Source organism: Monodon monoceros, unplaced genomic scaffold (genome assembly GCF_005190385.1).
Source record: "Monodon monoceros isolate NGI ecotype Baffin Bay Population unplaced genomic scaffold, NGI_Narwhal_1 Super_Scaffold_15, whole genome shotgun sequence".
NCBI classification, from domain to species: domain Eukaryota; kingdom Metazoa; phylum Chordata; class Mammalia; order Artiodactyla; family Monodontidae; genus Monodon; species Monodon monoceros.
Genome location: NW_021703771.1, coordinates 31,448,758 through 31,465,691, shown reverse-complemented (window position 1 = coordinate 31,465,691; position 16,934 = coordinate 31,448,758).

Sequence of the window (16,934 nt, the reverse complement as noted above, 5' to 3'; positions counted from 1 at the left end):
AAAGCTTTGTGCTATTTTTCCACAGTAGCTACTATTTATGAGAAAGTGGCAATATTACTTTTTAGCATTGTTTGCATGAAATTCAACACAATGTGCTACACCCCCATGCCTGCCCCCCAACACATCAATACTGTATTCATTGTCCATATGGATTTTTTTCTCCCCATAAATATCCAAAAGCAAATTTTTTCCTCATGTGCAGAATTTCAGATGACTAATTACTCAAAAGCATTTTTGTTTTTTTCAGATGCAAATGTAAGCAAGATTCCAGGGAGAAGTACATCTCCCTCCCAAATCGTCGACCCAATACATGTACCCCTGGCGGAGTGGGCTGGAGTTAAATGTATGCAGGAAGGGACTTGAAGCCCAGAATAAAAAAAATCAAAACACATTTGTGAAAATCAAGGGACTGCTGCTTTTCTACATACTAATCAGCTTATTTCAGTGTGAAATAAAAAGAGACTTCCAAGAAAAAAAAAAAAAAAGTGACTCAGTCCCAGAAGTCCCTCACCTTCAGCCAAATGGATTCTGAGATGTGGTTCAATCAGTGTCTACTCCTGTTGTGTGAGGGGAAACGTGTGATGAACTGCCTTAACTGCTCAACTTCTTGGTCTGAGTCACCAGATTATGTAGATCCTGGGGGATATTTCTGACTAAACCCAGAAAAACAGAACATATTGTTGGGTCAAATCTACCTTTGAGATCTTCCAAAGGCTAAGCTGGGGAGAGGACCAGATCCAAAGCTGTAAGAACATGGATTGCAGTTGTGGCCAGTGAATTTGCTTCTGCATCTTGGGGACATGTTAGGGCATGAGCCACTTTTCCTAAGTCATATTTCGTGACTGTATTTCCAGAAGTTTTATGGCATGTGAATAAATTCCCTTTCTGTCTGCGATAAAATTCAATTGCTTTGTTTTAAAAAAGGTAATTAATTTGAAGTTTTTCTTGCAATTTTCACACCATATGAACATGAATAAAGCTTCTCATGGTGTGTAAATTTATAAACCGTGATTACTTAAATGAATGGCAATAACAGGTGTACGTTTTATTTTGTTTACAGACTGGTCCCATTGACTTGAAAGTGATTTCACAGATTTTAGTTGAAGTTCAGACATTTATTCGCTGGAATGAAACTCTGGTGCTTCTGGTGAGGCAACCTGATGGAATTGATTTAATGTCCTCACTAATGTTACTGTTTTTGACATTAGTGTTGGTGAAAATAATACATTTATATTTGCCAAATCATTTCTAAATTATCTCGAGGAGAACAGTACGTGTGTTTATAGGTGTTTCTAGAATATTACTTTAAAACAGCATTATCTTAAGTGTGTTCTACTGGTCTCTGGTCCTATGTGATGCTTTGGCAAAAAAAGGATTCCACGGAGAAATATGAAGTTTAGAAATGCCTATAGATTCCATTGTATTTCTTTTTAATTAATTAATTTATTTTTGGCGGTGTTGGGTCTTCGTTGCTGCACGCAGGCTTTCTCTAGTTGTGGCGAGCGGGGGCTACTCTTTGTTGCGGTGCGCGTGCTTCTCATTGAGGTGGTTTCTCTTGTTGCAGAGCACGGGCTCTAGGTATGTGGGCTTCAGTAGTTGCGGTGTACTACAGGCTTAGTTGCTCCACGGCATATGGGATCTTCCCGGACCAGGGCTCGAACCCGTGTCTCCTGCACTGGCAGGCGGATTCTTAACCACTGCACCACCAGCAAAGTCCCGATTCCATTGTATTTTGGGGGGTAAATTTACAATGGCTTCTCTTTCCCTGTGAGTGGACCTTTCTCCTAGGTTGGAGGTGACATTATTCCTAGAGGTGGTCCCTGCAGGGGAGTAAGCACTGCCTTGCCCTCTGTCAGTGCCTCTGTCTGTGCCTCTGTCTGCCAGGACCTCTGCGGTGACTGTAGAGCCAGCCAAACCCACCATCCCCCTGAGACTGCTTTGGAAATCCCTGGGGCCTGACAGTTAAAGCCATTTCATAGAGGCCGCTGGAGCCCCAGGATTGGCCCTGGTTTCTGGACAAGCTCCGAAAGCCTGTGTTTGCTGCTGTGGGCTCTGATCTTTCAGGAGCCTTAATGGAAGCTAAGGGTGGTGGTGCTAATTTGGTTTCATTTGACATCTGAAGTTAAACTTGTAGACATGCCGTGCGTAGTTACACCAAAGGTTACAAGAAGCCTTGCAATAAAACAGGGGCACAAACAACAAGATTTTCTAAGAAAATGGAAACCAAAATTTATTATCATTTTGAAAAAGACCTCTCTTAAGACCCCAGTCTGATTTAAATGCTCTTTATTTGTATTTCCCAACTATTTTCACATTCCTATGATTCCCATCACCTTGTAGTGCTTGCCTGTCTGTCATTGCCCAGGTATGTGAGCACCTGCAGGATACACAGCCCTGTCTTATCATTTGTTTATTTTTTAATTTGTATAATCAAGCAGAGACCATAGACACTGAGTTGCGGAGCAGGGAGCTTGAGCTCTTGTTCGAGCTTTGAGAAGTGGTTAAAAGCATGGACTCGGGAGGCCAACTGCCGAGTCTCAGATCGCCGTGACCTTGGGCAAGTTATTCAACCTCTCTCTGTTTGGGTTTCTTCATTTAAAAAATGTGGATGGTAATAGCGTGAGCTTCACAGGGTTATTCTGAGTAATAAAGAGTTGATGTTTACAATGCACAGAATAATGCCTGACATATAGTAAGTATTGTATGGCTATTCATTTAGTTTCAATTTGGTCATATCAAATTGCTCCCCAAGCCTGTTTCCTCACAGGTACAAGTGAGCTATATTGGAAGTGACCTGTACAATGCATGGAGCATACTGCAGGCTCCATGGACACTTCCTGCACCACACTTATAATGCATTGTGCATGCCCATGAAGGTTCTAGATGGGGCAAGCATGAAAGTACGCTAAAGACATGCATGATAGCAACTTCTTGGGACTCTTGCTTCTGAGCCCACTTTGCTACACATCCGTCGTGGTCATCAGTTGGCTACTTTAAGTTATATCTCCCCAGGTTTTTGTTGTTGTGTCTCATGGGGAGAGGTTGGTATATGCGTGCGAGTATGTGAGAACTCACATTAAAACAGCAGGGAATGCTCAATCCTGTGTTTCATCAACCCTTTCTCTCATAAGCCATGACATTTTGTAGTGTGGATAAGCAAGGAAATCATAGCTAGGTCTCCAGGCTGGAGATGGGAAGGAGGCCCATCTTTAATGGCATTGAAATAGGAGGTGAAACTAAACTCACCATTGCTTATTTATGGCTGTAGTTATTTCTCTGTGGTTCCTCCCAGAGGGGTTACTTTCCGTTGTTAATTGGAACTTCTAAGCCATTTTTATTTACAAAGTGTTTTACAGTCATTGGTATTGATGACTTATAATTCCCCCATGAGTTAGGTGTCAGGATGAGGCATTGACACAGCTCCACTCTCAGGAAGCTGGGACGTGAGGGTGGATAAATCTGCCACTCCTCCCACACGGCAGCCTTGGGGTCCTGGTTTGCTTTGTTTTGGCCTGTCAGATGTGTATTACCTTCTCCATGTGTTCTCATAGCACTTATGATTGGATTCCTGGATAAAGGGTCTTTTCAGGAGGGACTGAGAGAAAGAGTGACACAGAATCCACTTAGCAATAATTTTCTTCCTTCTGCTCCCCGTTGAAATGAATTGTCCTTGCAACTGTATGTCTTTCGGCACACTTGTTTTGTTTTTTAAAGAAGTAAGACAAATAACTGCCTGTTTATTGTTAAATTTGTAGTGCCAGTCATGACAAGCATAAGAATAGTAACACTTTTGCCAGTAGGGTGCTTGTCTGTTTTACTAGTTCAGAAGGACTTGATTGATGCGAAAGACCAAGGTCTCAGTAAAGATAATTTAGCCATTTCCATACAGTTTATGCTTGTGTTGGTTGTCTCCTGCAGGGGAGTCCCAGGGGGCAGCTTCCTTGACCTTCCCTCTAAAAGGTAACACATAGGAGATTCCTAAAGGAACCATCGTCTAACAAGACTAATGACGGCTTCCATGCCTATTATCATTCAGAGACATAGAAAGAGGCTTTAGAAATGCAGTACCACATTCCTCCCTTGATGTTCCACATGATCTATTAAGGCGTTATGTGGCAGATAAATTAATCATTAAAAACTTACTGTTAAGTCTTTACAAATAATAACCAGGTGTACTTTGATTATCTTTGATCTCAATATATATTTTTTCTGTCACTAAACAGATGATACATAGCAGTTTGTTTTGCTGACAACTAATCTGAGAGACTCAAAGAAAGGACACTATTTTCTTCCAGTATATTTTCTGCCTCTTTTTTTAAGTTAGATGGGCTACAAAGAAGTTCTTCACTTAGTAGTAGCTCGTGGCAGCCGGGATCACTTTTTCATATTGCTTTGCTGGGGTGTGAGTATGAAGCATCTTCATTGTTTATTATTCCAGCTCTCCTCCCATCTGATTTATTTCTCCCATTCATTGCTACTTAGTATTTAAAAGTTCTGACCAGGGGACACGCTCCACATCTTGTGTGCATTAGGCATTCCATGGTACACTGGATTCCACTTAATACCATCACTTTGGATTGAGGTGGATGTTTTTTTTATAATGTGTTTTTCGTCACATTAACCACTTCCAGAGCTAATATTTTTTACGTTCCAAAAAGAAAAAAGATAACATGAAATAATGTAAATGCAACAGTCGAGGGAGATGTATGTTTAAGACAAATGAAAATGCATTGCAACACAGGACAGGATTAGTGTCATAAATGATTTAATCATTTCTTATTAAGAACAACACTGAAATGTTTTAATATGCTTCTGGGGAAACTCGCATGAATAGAAACTGAGTAACTGATGAATTTAGGAAACGCACCAGGAATGCTATGATAGAGATGAGAGGTAACAGAAGAGGACAGGGTCCTTCAGCTGACAGTAGGTTTCATAAAGAAGTTGAAGGAAGGGCGTTTGGTTGAAATCCTTGTTCAGATCTCTACAATCTATTCCATTAAATAACATGGGTTTCTACTGAAAGTTAGTTTAGTGAAGTAAAATTTTTAATTTGGCATTTCAAAAATTTAATTTGAAAATCATTTCTTTATAGATGTGTGGATTTCCTTTGTATTTTGTAATATATTAAGAACTGCTTTATGGCAAGATACTGAAGTATGGGAGTCACTTGGGAGGGGGAATTAAGATTATTTTTCCAGTTTGTTGAATATAATATATGTGAAAGGAATGTCTTTATTCACTCTGAATTCTGAGCAAATGGTGTTGATAATATGCACTTTTACTTTTTAAAGGTTTTTGTTAGAGATTATTAATGGGAAGTAAAAATAATTATGTCTTCATGAAGATGCCAACTATAACAATAATTTACTTGAGAGCTTGCAATATTTGGGGAGTGTTGATATATCTAAATGTTTTCTTTAAAATAAAAATTATTCTTAAAGGGACTAATGGCTATTGTTAACTATGATAATAGCTAAAATGTACCAAGCATTTATTATGTGTCAACCGTTCTAAGTGTTTTACATGTGCTACCTCATTTTATTATCATAACATCATAATACCTAGTAGGTATTATTTTTCCCTGTTTGTAAATAAGAAACAGAGGCAAAGAGAGATGAAGTAAATTATCCAAGAACATATGGCTAGTGAGCTGTAGAACAGTGATGGATGAGACAATATATGTTCTCTGCTAAATAAATTATGAGGTCTCGGTGATGAAAGTTTTCTTTTTTCATCAGACTGACAGACCAACCAACACCACTCTGGCATTTTATAATGATAAAACTTGAGGTCCAGAGAAGTTAAGTGGTTTGCCTAAGGTCACACAGCAAATTAGTGGTAAACAGGAAAAGGTCTTTTGAATCCTACTGTGTTATTTGAATTGGGCTTGTTTGGCAGCCTACGCTAGACCAGACGGGTGCCGGGTGCCGGGGGTGAATAGGTCCTTTCCCTCAGAGAGCAGGAGGGAAAGGGATTTGGTTAAAGAAAATCAGAGCTGGGCTTCCCTGGTGGCGCAGTGGTTGAGAGTCCGCCTGCCGATGCAGAGGACACGGGTTCGTGCCCCGGTCCGCGAAGATCCCACATGCCGCAGAGCGGCTGGGCCCGTGAGCCATGGCCGCTGAGCCTGCGTGTCCAGAGCCTTTGCTCCGCAACGGGAGAGGCCATAACAGTGAGAGGCCCGCGTACCGCAAAAAAAAAAAAAAAAAAAGAAAATCAGCCCTCTCTTCAACTGTAAACAAGACACACTTGGGAGGAGAGGAAGAGCATGAGTCAGGACCAGCCATAGGCACATGTATGGGGAGTTGACATTTTTCTTGGGTATGATCCCCACTTCCTACCACTACTACCTCATTCTTTTTCCAGTGTCTCCAATTCAGAGTCCTATTGCGTATGCTGTCTGAAGCCCAGTCTCCCGGTAGAGCGGTCTATTTTAAAGTGTTAGTGCTTTAATAATCCCTTTCTGAAGACTTAAAAAGAGACCAGCTAAAAAAGAACATTGCATGCTGATCTTTTTTTTTTTTTTTTTTTGCAGTACGCGGGCCTTTTTCACTGTTGTGGCCTCTCCCGTTGCGGAGCACAGGCTCCGGACGCGCAGGCTCAGCGGCCATGGCTCACGGGCCCAGCCGCTCCGCGGCATGTGGGATCTTCCCGGACCGGGACACGAACCCGTGTCCCCTGCATCGGCAGGCGGACTCTCAACCACTGCGCCACCAGGGAAGCCCCATGCTGATCTTTTAAGTATTATAGCATCTAGGGAGAGAAAATAATTTAACATAAAAGGAGTTTCCAAGTATTCTTCAATTCAGATAATTTAAACAACCAACTTTTCCAGTTATGAACATGCCTGACCTGAAAAAGGTAATAAAAATTTTTGGAAAAACATTTACAATATGAATAATATTACATATTTATTTAAGACTACCTATCTTTGAGATGCTCAATCATGGTCACATTTTAAAAATAAAACCAAGTCTATCTTAGACTATTATCCTATATAGTATCCCTTCCGCCGTTAAAATCCCTAGGGATAAAATGAAAGCATGCGGAAGTTATTTTCTAAAAGAGTACAATCAAAGCAAAGATGGAACCTTCCTGATTCTCATTCGCCTGAGCCGTTATACTGATTTATTTAGTAATAGTTGCATGGATGGCAGTAGATGCTGGGAATATATAACCCTGGGACTCCAGACTAAAGCAATTATTTTGACTTCTTAGACTTTTGGACTAGTCTGACCAAACACTAATTTTCTAGGGTTTTTGTTTTTTTTTTTCTCTACATGAATCAACCTTCAAGTACAGAACACAGACTCACAAGCAAAAATTTTATATCTTTTCCTGTTTTCCCTAAACCTAGTGAAAAAGAAAATGAAGGATTCCTATCCAGAGAGGCAAGTAATTTCTTTTTACTACCATAATAAGGTTATCAGATTTAGTAAAGAAGACTACAGGATACCCAGTTAAATTTGAATTTCAGGTAAAGAATAATTTTGGGGGGGGTGTATGTCCCATGAAATATTTGGATGCCCTGTATTTTACCTGGCGACTCTGAACAAGGACGCACCCCACTCCTGGTGGAGAAGGGGTGTGGGCATCGTTCCAAGAATCCATGGGTCCCGGTGGGGGAACAGCCCTTCTGCCATAGACCTTGGTACATGCAGTCATGTGTGTGTGCTATTGTCTCAGATTGCACTGGAGAGATGGTCACTGGCTCTTCTCCATTCAGGGCACCCAATTCATGTTGCGGAGGTGGCCAAGCATTCTGGAACCTGGCCACTGAGGCAAAGGGAACCCATCAATCCTTTTACACTATATTGGTAGAAGCCACTCTTACATTTTGAGCGTGGCCTTGATGTCTATATTCAAACTGCGAGGTTTTAATCCAGCTGCATTAGCTGGATTATATGCAAGGTCTGCAGGCTTCATCTAATCAGGCCATAATTTGCTGACTAAAAAAATAAATTTTATTACAAAGTAGCATTTGTTGTGGGCCCCCTGCACAGTCCCCCAAGGGGGATTTTCCCAGGTACCCCTCCCAACTCTATGGCAACCAAGCCAAAATCATTTGTCCTTCTCAGTCTTGGTTTTCTGACCACCTTTAGATGAAGTACAGGAAATGAAACCATTTGAGGGATATGACTTAGCTGAATGATATTATAACCAGAGCTAAGAAGAGCTGACTCATCCAGCAAGTACTCAATGAAAATTGGCGCTGATTTTTTTTAAATGGTAAAGCAGTTCTCAGAGTAGTATTTATATTCCCAGTCCTGGCTATTTAAGTTTTTGTTTTTTTTTTTAAATGTAAACTAGCAGGAGACACAAAACATGTCTAATGATTTTAAATGTGTAATGTAAAAAATAACTCAGAACATCACCCTTATTTATTTAAAAAAAAAATCTGGTGAGGTATTTTAGCCAAGGAAAAGAAATTAACACAAATTGTGATGAACACCCTTGACCTGTAGTTTGAATAATAAGAATAAGATTTTAAGTCAGTACAGTGAAAGGCATGCTAAGAGCGTTAAACAAAAGAGAAAAGCCAAAAAGCTAGTACATGGAAAGGCATTTGTTCAGTATAGCTGTTTACAATTGCTGAATGGTCTTCTCCTGCAGCATATGAAGGGCGCCTAGTGACCCCTAGCTGAAGAATCTATATAGCTTCACATCCTTCCCCCACCTGACAGACAGCTGACAGTCCTGCGCGCCTCCGCCCCCCGAACTCCATCAGCTCCAGGGGGAGAGTGGCTCTCTATACAGCAAAGCACACCGCTGATGCAGGCTTTCTCTGCCAGCAATCCATGTCCTTTGTGTGTTTTAGCAGTCAAAACTCACATCTCCTTGTCTCTCCCTTTTTAAAATGATTTGTTTCTCTTCAGTACTTACATCCTAAAGGAAGATGCTCAGAGTGATAAAGTGGTCCAGAGCCTCTAATGACACAGCAGCGAGGCACAAGGAGCCTGCATTGCTCCCTGGAATTCAAGTGCGTCGTGAGTCAGGGCCTGGGGAAGCAGTCAGTGTACATGCAGGTTTTCCACCAGTGGCTTCCTACCCACCATGGTTCCATTAATATACTAGAAATTAAGATCAGTGTCTATATGGTAAAAGCTTTGTAAAAAATCTTGTAAGAAAACACAGTAAGATGGATGTTTTTGGGTGAAGGACTATGGTTGATTTTTAAAATTGTATTTGCCATAATTTTAAAATGTTCTAAAACGAATACATATAACTTTACAGGTAAGAAAATAATTGAATAAACTTTATCTCATAAAGCAAAAGGAATTCTGGTTTGGATATTCGGAGTTCATGCCTCTCATTAGGTTTCAGGAGTTCAGTATAAACTAAGAGTTTGTGTCTTAAGCTATCAATAAACTATCTTCCAAGTCTACGCAAAAACAGGACCCAGGCCCATCACTGGGAAAAGGTAAAGTTCGAATGTCCTGAAGAAATCTCGTTTTTACCTTGGTGAGCTTCCACTGCAGAATCAGTTCCTTTGCATTACTGCATAGCAGTGATTCCTGTACTTCAAAGACCAAAAGCAGGAGAAAACAGCTTAAATTGCAGAGACTCCTCACTGCTGCAGCCCTAGGTGAAGGATGAACATGGGCGTGCCTTTTGAATCAAGACACGGGCAGTTGGCTTTAAACTTCTTGGACTGAGCCAGCTTGTAGCAAATCATGTGGCAGCTGAAGAGTCAACGTAGAAGTCACTTTCAAACATGCAGAAGTGGATCCCCATAAGTGAAATGCAGAATGGTTGGAGGAAATGAATCCCTCACATCTACCCATTCTCTTTTTCTTCTAGAGGGCCTCGGAATCTTCATGGAGAAGTCAGGAACCATATGTATCTCATATATTTCCCCCTCAGAAGTGCCTGGCACATAGTAAACACTCACTGAATTTCTCTTGAATGAATGAGTTGTGAGACCAATTCAAAATTAAAGCATCACATCTGATCAGTATCCAGTTAGATGAGGAAGCACACACGAGACATCTAACACAATGCCCAGGACCAGAGTGGGCGCTCAGCAAGTGTCGCATCAGTGTCTCCCCTATAGACCTCGAGTATAGTCAGCTTTCTATAAATGTGTGCACTTTACTGTAAGATAGTGTTTATCAAATGGCAGCATTTGTGCCTTTGGAGATGTCAATAAGTGATTGTTTAAAGAAAGAAATTTTAAAGTTCTTGGGCCACATCTGTTTCGGAAATGCTGCTTACATTCTTCCACCCTTAGGAATTTTCCACTTACTAAGCGTTTGAGAAGTACAGCAATAAAGCAAGTCGCTTAACCGTTTCAAAAAAATATTTTTTATCCTTATGAAAGTTATATATGCACATAGTTCTATAATATTTGTTAGGAAAAATAGCAATCCCTCATCCCAGCTTCCCATTTCCTGCTTCCCAGAGGCACTGACTGATTCTTCTGGTATTTACTTCAATACCTCTAAATAGCCTTAAACAACCACTCGTACTACTACTCTTTGAGTTTTTGGTTTTAGGTGTTATTTACTGACTTTGGCAATGGAATTGTTGGGGAAAGGGCTCAGGCAATGCCAGAAGCGTCAAACAGTGCGGGCTAGAACCCACAAGTGGAAGGACTGGCAGGGTGCACGGAGAGGTGTGCTCAAGCCAGGCGTGGCCAGACACATCAAGGATGTGCTCTGGAGAGGGACACCTCCATTGCCCCTGTTGCTCTCTTTGTGCGGGGGCCTTGTGGGGAGAACACAACAATGGGGTTTATACAGATGAACGTGGTATGCAGTGGAGATCCACACCTTGCAGCTCCATGCCAGCTGCCTCGGGAAGTCACACACCAGTCTTGATAGACGCTGTGCAGAGGGGAGCATGCGTCCCAGTTAACTCATTGCCAGGTAACCAGGAAGAACGGCTGGGTTCACCGGTAGGCAACCCTGTAGTACTGTTACTCCACTGCCCCATCCTGCTGGTAGCTACTTCATACTTTGGTTAGATCAGCATTTATTGTGTTATTATTATCATTTGAAATGCTGTTCATGGTTGAGCCATATAGTACCTTTTGATTAATATCCCCTCCTGTGAAACTTTTTCCCTGGAGTTCTTTTATTGTTTTAGGTTTGCAAAGTTCTCTATATGCCTATCACTAATTTATCCCCAAACTTTCAATCAGGTGTGTAAACTTCCTCTCAATATGTTCAAACACATTAAGCGTCCCCTCCCATTTATCTCCTTGAAGACATCACTCCCAGAGCCTTCAGACCTGCCCCAGTCTGAATGCCTTGCCCAAGCACATGAAGAAACAAACAGCTTTTTAAAGCCTCACTCTTGAAGTTAAGAGGTCAACCAAGATCACCAAAAATCTGAGGATCTTTGACTTATCATAAAAGACAGAGACAACAATCAAAATAATAATGGTAACAGCAAGAAAATTCTGGAGAAAGCAGAAACTGTGCAAGAAAAAAATCAAGAAGTTATCATTAATTGTTCAGATAAATAAATATATTGAGTTCCTGAAACAACAGAAGGATACCATAAAAATGGAACAGAGGCAAATATGGCTCTTAAAATTAAAAATATGATTGCAGAAATTAAAAATTCAGTGAAACTTGGAGGATAACATTGAAAAATAATCTCTCAGAAAATAGAACAAAAGACGGAGAGAGAAAAGATTTTTTTAAAATATTCAATCCAAGAATTTCAACCTCCAAATAATAAGGATTACAGAAAGAGAAAAGAGAAAAAACTAAGAGTGTAAAAATTTCTAAGAAACAATTCAAGAACATTTCTCAAAACTAAAGTTGCCAGATTGAAAGAGCTCACTGTATACTGAACACAGTGAATAAAAGTAGACCCCCATCAATCCACATCACTGAGAAACTGCAGAACACTAGGGAAGAGAATATTTCTTAAGAGAATCCAAAGAGGAAATAAGGTAGCAGAAAGAGGGTTCAGGGATCAGAAAGTCCCCAGACTTCTCACCAGCAGCGCTGGAAATTAGAAGTAATGGAGCCCTGTCTCTGACATTCTGATGGAAAATGATTTCCAATATAAAACTCTACACTAAGCTAGACTATTGATCATGTGTGAGAGTAGAATAAAATATTTTAAGTCATTCAAGAACTAAAAATTTATCTCCCATGCAACTTTCTTAGGAAATTACAGAAGTATGCCTTTAACCAAGAAGGAGAAAGACACAGTTCCAGAAATGAGAGAGCCAACTCAAGAGGAAGGTGAAAGGAATTCCCAGGATGATGGTTGTCTTAGGTCAGGTTCCCTAGAAGCAGAGCCTGAAACAGAAATTCATGTACCCCGATTTATTGAGGGGGAGCTGCCAGAAGAAAGGGAGAGAGGGAAGCAGGATAGAGGAAGGAAAGGAGGCAAACAAGGATATGGACTCAGCTGGAGGACAGCTCAGTCTGATCCCGTGGGAAGCTAGCTCTGTGGCATAAACTGCACCACAGAGATGGTCCTACCTAAAGGCAAGGAGACCAGACTTTTGTAGTCTTGTGGCAATCCAGCACTGACTGTGGGAGGGGTGTACTCTGGGTTGAAGTGCCTCCCATTTGGCTTCAGGTAATTCCCTGGAGAAGGGGCATCTTTGAAACATTGCCAGTCACAGCAACTGCAGGACTGGTGTCCCAGCCATGTAAGGGGATCTGGGCAAGTACCAACAGTGACCACTACAATGGTGAGAAACTGAGGTGTAAGTGTGCAACCCACAAGGCATCTGGAAGAGAGAAATGTAACATTCTATCAGAATTATAAAGGTAGACATTTTCTTTTAATCTGTGGTTCTAACATACACTTTCTGTATAGCAAATAACTTCTGCAAAGGCAACTCAATAGACCTAAAATTAGGACCATACCTTTGATTTAAATAGAATATAGTAGCCAAAGATTAAAATATAATGAGGCTATACATTTCCTCATTAGTCCTTTCATAAAGGAAATAAAGAAATGGAAATTAAACTCTCGCTAATAAGATGCTGGTTATTGGCTGTGTATCTTTTGAAAAAAAATAAGAAATCATAAATCAAATCAGCTTTTAAAGTCAAATGGAATCATGCTTACTTGAAATGTACGTCCATGCACAAGCTCAAAAGACTGCCCGTAACATAATCTAGCGAAGACAAGAGTCAGAGAGAAAACTGTTTATTGTGCGGAGTTGCTAAACACATATATACTTCAAAACAGGACGACAGATGTGGAACAGCTGCTCATTATCTGGGATGGGGGAGTCTGACTTCTTTGAAATTACTTATAAGCTCTTTCATGATTAGGTCTAATATTTTTTCTTTTGGGTAAATAAAATTAAGCATCCATGATCAGAATTTTAATATATATCTTGATTTGCAACAAAAATGCTCACATATATCAGATTATCAAAATTCTTCACATTTTAATCCTAGCAATATTCATGAGGGTCCTGTTACTTACAGTAGTTATAGCAAACATCTACCAAATGTTTACTATATGCCAGGCACCACTCTAAGTATTTTAACTCATTTGATCCTCAACTACCTTCAGAGGTAGAGCATATTCTCATTCTCATTTTGCAAAGCTCAGAGAGGTTATTAACTTGCCCAGGATCACACAGCTAGTAAATAGTGTTGTCCAGATTCAAACACCAGCACTCTGACTCCAGAATCTACACTTGGCTAAACCATCACTTTGTATACTACTGGTCATAATACAAAATATAGACTCCTTCAGGTGTGCATGTTGTGAAGTATGTGACAATGGTTGCCTTAGAAAAGAAACTTGCTGAGTGACAGGATTATCAGTCAGGATAGGCATGGCTAAGTTGTGGAAACAGAATGACACAATAACATTTCATGCCCCAGGCAGGTCAGCAGGAAGCTCTGCTCCCCACAGCTAGTTAGGGACCTCGACCTCAGTTTTCTCGGGCAGAAGAGAGGCTGTGGCTTTGGCAGAGCAGTTCTTAAATGCCTCAGCACAGAAGTCTCACAGAGCACTTCTGTTCACATTTAACTGGTGAAACTAGTCAGTTGGCCTCACCTCCCTGCAAAGCTGTTGGGAAATGTGAGCAACGGGTAGAAAAAATCTTGGAAAAAAAGCAACTGAAGCCAAAGAGGAATAAAAAGATCGCCAGGAAGGATTTAGCTCCTTGAAATGTTTATCTACTCGAAATGCTTACGGAAATTTAGGAGACATGATATGGCCAAACTTCAACAAAGCATCTGACAACAGTATCAAATGGACAAGACAGAGACATGGTGGCCGGAAGGTGTGGTGGTTATAGAACAAGCATGGCCCCTGGGGAGGTCAGCTGGGTGCAGGGCTGACCCTCTCAGCGGCCTCAGCCTGATCAGCAGTCCTTGTGCCCAGAGACACCAGATGGCTGGCACGTCTGGAAGTTCAGGTCTCTCCCTGACAAGAGTGATGTCTGAATCAGATTGCCAAATTATTGATTTCTTTTTTTGGGGGGGGGGTTAAGTTCCATTTACTGAAAGAACACCGTGCTAAAAAACTTTTTTCATCTATCTTACAAAATACACATACATTTCTTATATGGGAAACCAGCACTTGCATGCAGTCTGAAAGTCTTTCATTCCTATTCACCCTTAGAACACAAAGCCTAGCATAGCTTTAAAATAAACTTTAGAAACTGTATGTGCCCAGGTCTTTCAAACATTTTACTACATACTCCAAATTCGGGGTACAAGTTCCATATACTGAAAGAACACTGTGCATAAAATTTTTTTCACCTAGCTTGCAAAAAACACGTATGCTGATTATACAGGACGAAAGCTTTTTCATGTAGTCTGAAAGACTTTCACTTCTATTCGCCTTTCCAAGAGAGATGTTAGCGCACCTATAAAAGACCTGCAGAATTAGCAGTATTACAGGTTTAAACTACACACTACATTCATCACACTGCAAGTATATCATCCTCACAGTGAGAGAACAGGGCATAGTATTTCTTTACCATAGAGAGAAACCATCCTCTACATTCAGTATATGAGACAGATGTTGAGGCATGCTATCTGAAAGGCTCTAACTTCACTTTGCTTTGCTCAACAATCAACACAAATTAAGCAAGGCTAGATTTACAAGTTTTTAAAACAAATCACTACATGTATCACAGCCTAGGTATCAAATTATTGATTTCTAATGAGATCTACAAAGTGGATTATTCTTATTTGGGCTGATTTATAAATCCTGAATGATATATAAATTCTGTATGCGTATCATATAAAGTCAAAGTAGCTATGATAAGAGCAAGGAGAGTGAATTAGATTATTTTAATTATCATTGGCTTAAAGGTAGGAGAGCCCCGAGCTATGTACGCAAGACTGACTACAAAGGCAAGTCTAGGTGAGAACTGGTGAGAATGATATTTTGGACTCAGCCAAGTCTAGTTTTAATCGGTCTGCCATCACTTCAGCCAGCGAGCAGAGCCAAGGTCATCCCAGATCAAGGATTCGTGAAGAAACAAGTAGATATGAACTGCTGGTATTTCTCTGCTCATCCTGTGGTCCCGGCAGACAAGTGAGGATTCTGCCAGGTTGGAGGACCCCAGAACTTTAAGCGCACTGCCTTCATACAGTTTGGGGCTGGGGAAGGAGGGTAACAAGCAGGGGACATGTCAGCCATGTCATGAGGACTTACCATCTGAGCTCCAGGCTAATAATTTCTTTTCTTTTTAAATGTTAGTAAAATATACATAACATAAAATTTATGATTTTAACCATCTTTAAATGTACAGTTCAGTAACATTAAGTACATCCGCATTGTTTTGCAAACATCACTGCCCTCCATCTACAGAATGTTTTCAACATCCCAAACCGAAACTCCATACCTATGAAACTGTAATTTCTTTCTTTTTTTTTAATAATAAATTTATTTATTTATTTTTGGCTGTGTTGGGTCTTCATTGCTGCACGCAGGCTTTCTCTAGTTGCGGCAAGCAGGGGCGACTCTTCGTTGCGGTGTGAGGGCTTCTCATCGTGGTGGCTTCTCTCATTGTGGAGCACGGGCTCTAGGTGCGTGGGCTTCAGTAGTTGTGGCACGCGGGCTCAGTAGTTGTGGCGCACAGGCTCTAGAGCAGAGGCTCAGTAGTTGTGGTGCACGGGCTTAGTTGTTCCACGGCATGTGGGATCTTCCCAGACCAGGGCTTGAACCTGTGCTTCCTGCAATGGCAGGCGGATTCTCAACCACTGAGCCACCAGGAAAACCCCGAAACCCTAATTTCTTTATACACTAAAGTTACCAAGACCTAGGCACCCCCCATGTTTTATTTCTTGTCTGTCTGCTGTCTGCCACAAGGCAGTACCCACGTACATCCAGCTCTACACTCCTAATGGAAACACTGATCTCCCTTGGCTTCTGTGACCCAGCACCCTCTAAGTTTTCCTCCTATGTTGCCGGCTGCTCCTTCCTCTGTCTTTCTCTGCATCCTCTTCTCAAGGGCTATCTTAATTGTTGAGTTTCTCTGGGTTCAGTGCTCTGACCATTCCTCTTTTCATTTGATGTTCTTTTGTACTGATTTAATTACCATCTATGTGCAGAAGACTCACAAATTTGTATCACTACCCAAGAACACGCTTCTGAGCTCCAGACACACATAAACTTCCTGCTTGATATTGCCTCGTGGACTTTTCAACAACTCTTCTTACAAAACTGCACTCATCATCTCTCTTCCCAAGTCTGGCCCCTCTTCCAGTGTTCCCGACCTCAGTGAATGGCGCACCGCCCTCCCAGTCACGTGAGACCGGGGCTATAAGGCCTTCCTCACCCTTATCACCCCTTCCTTCCTCCACCTTATAGGATCCATTACCAAACTCTATCAACTTTTCTTCTAAATATTTCTCTACTCCACGGTTTTCTTGCAGCTCCATCAGGCCACCTTGCCATTTTCTCTCACCTGCGTTCCCATATGATCCACATGCATATACTGGTGTATATGGTGTCTCCTCAATCCATGCTTTGCGTAATCT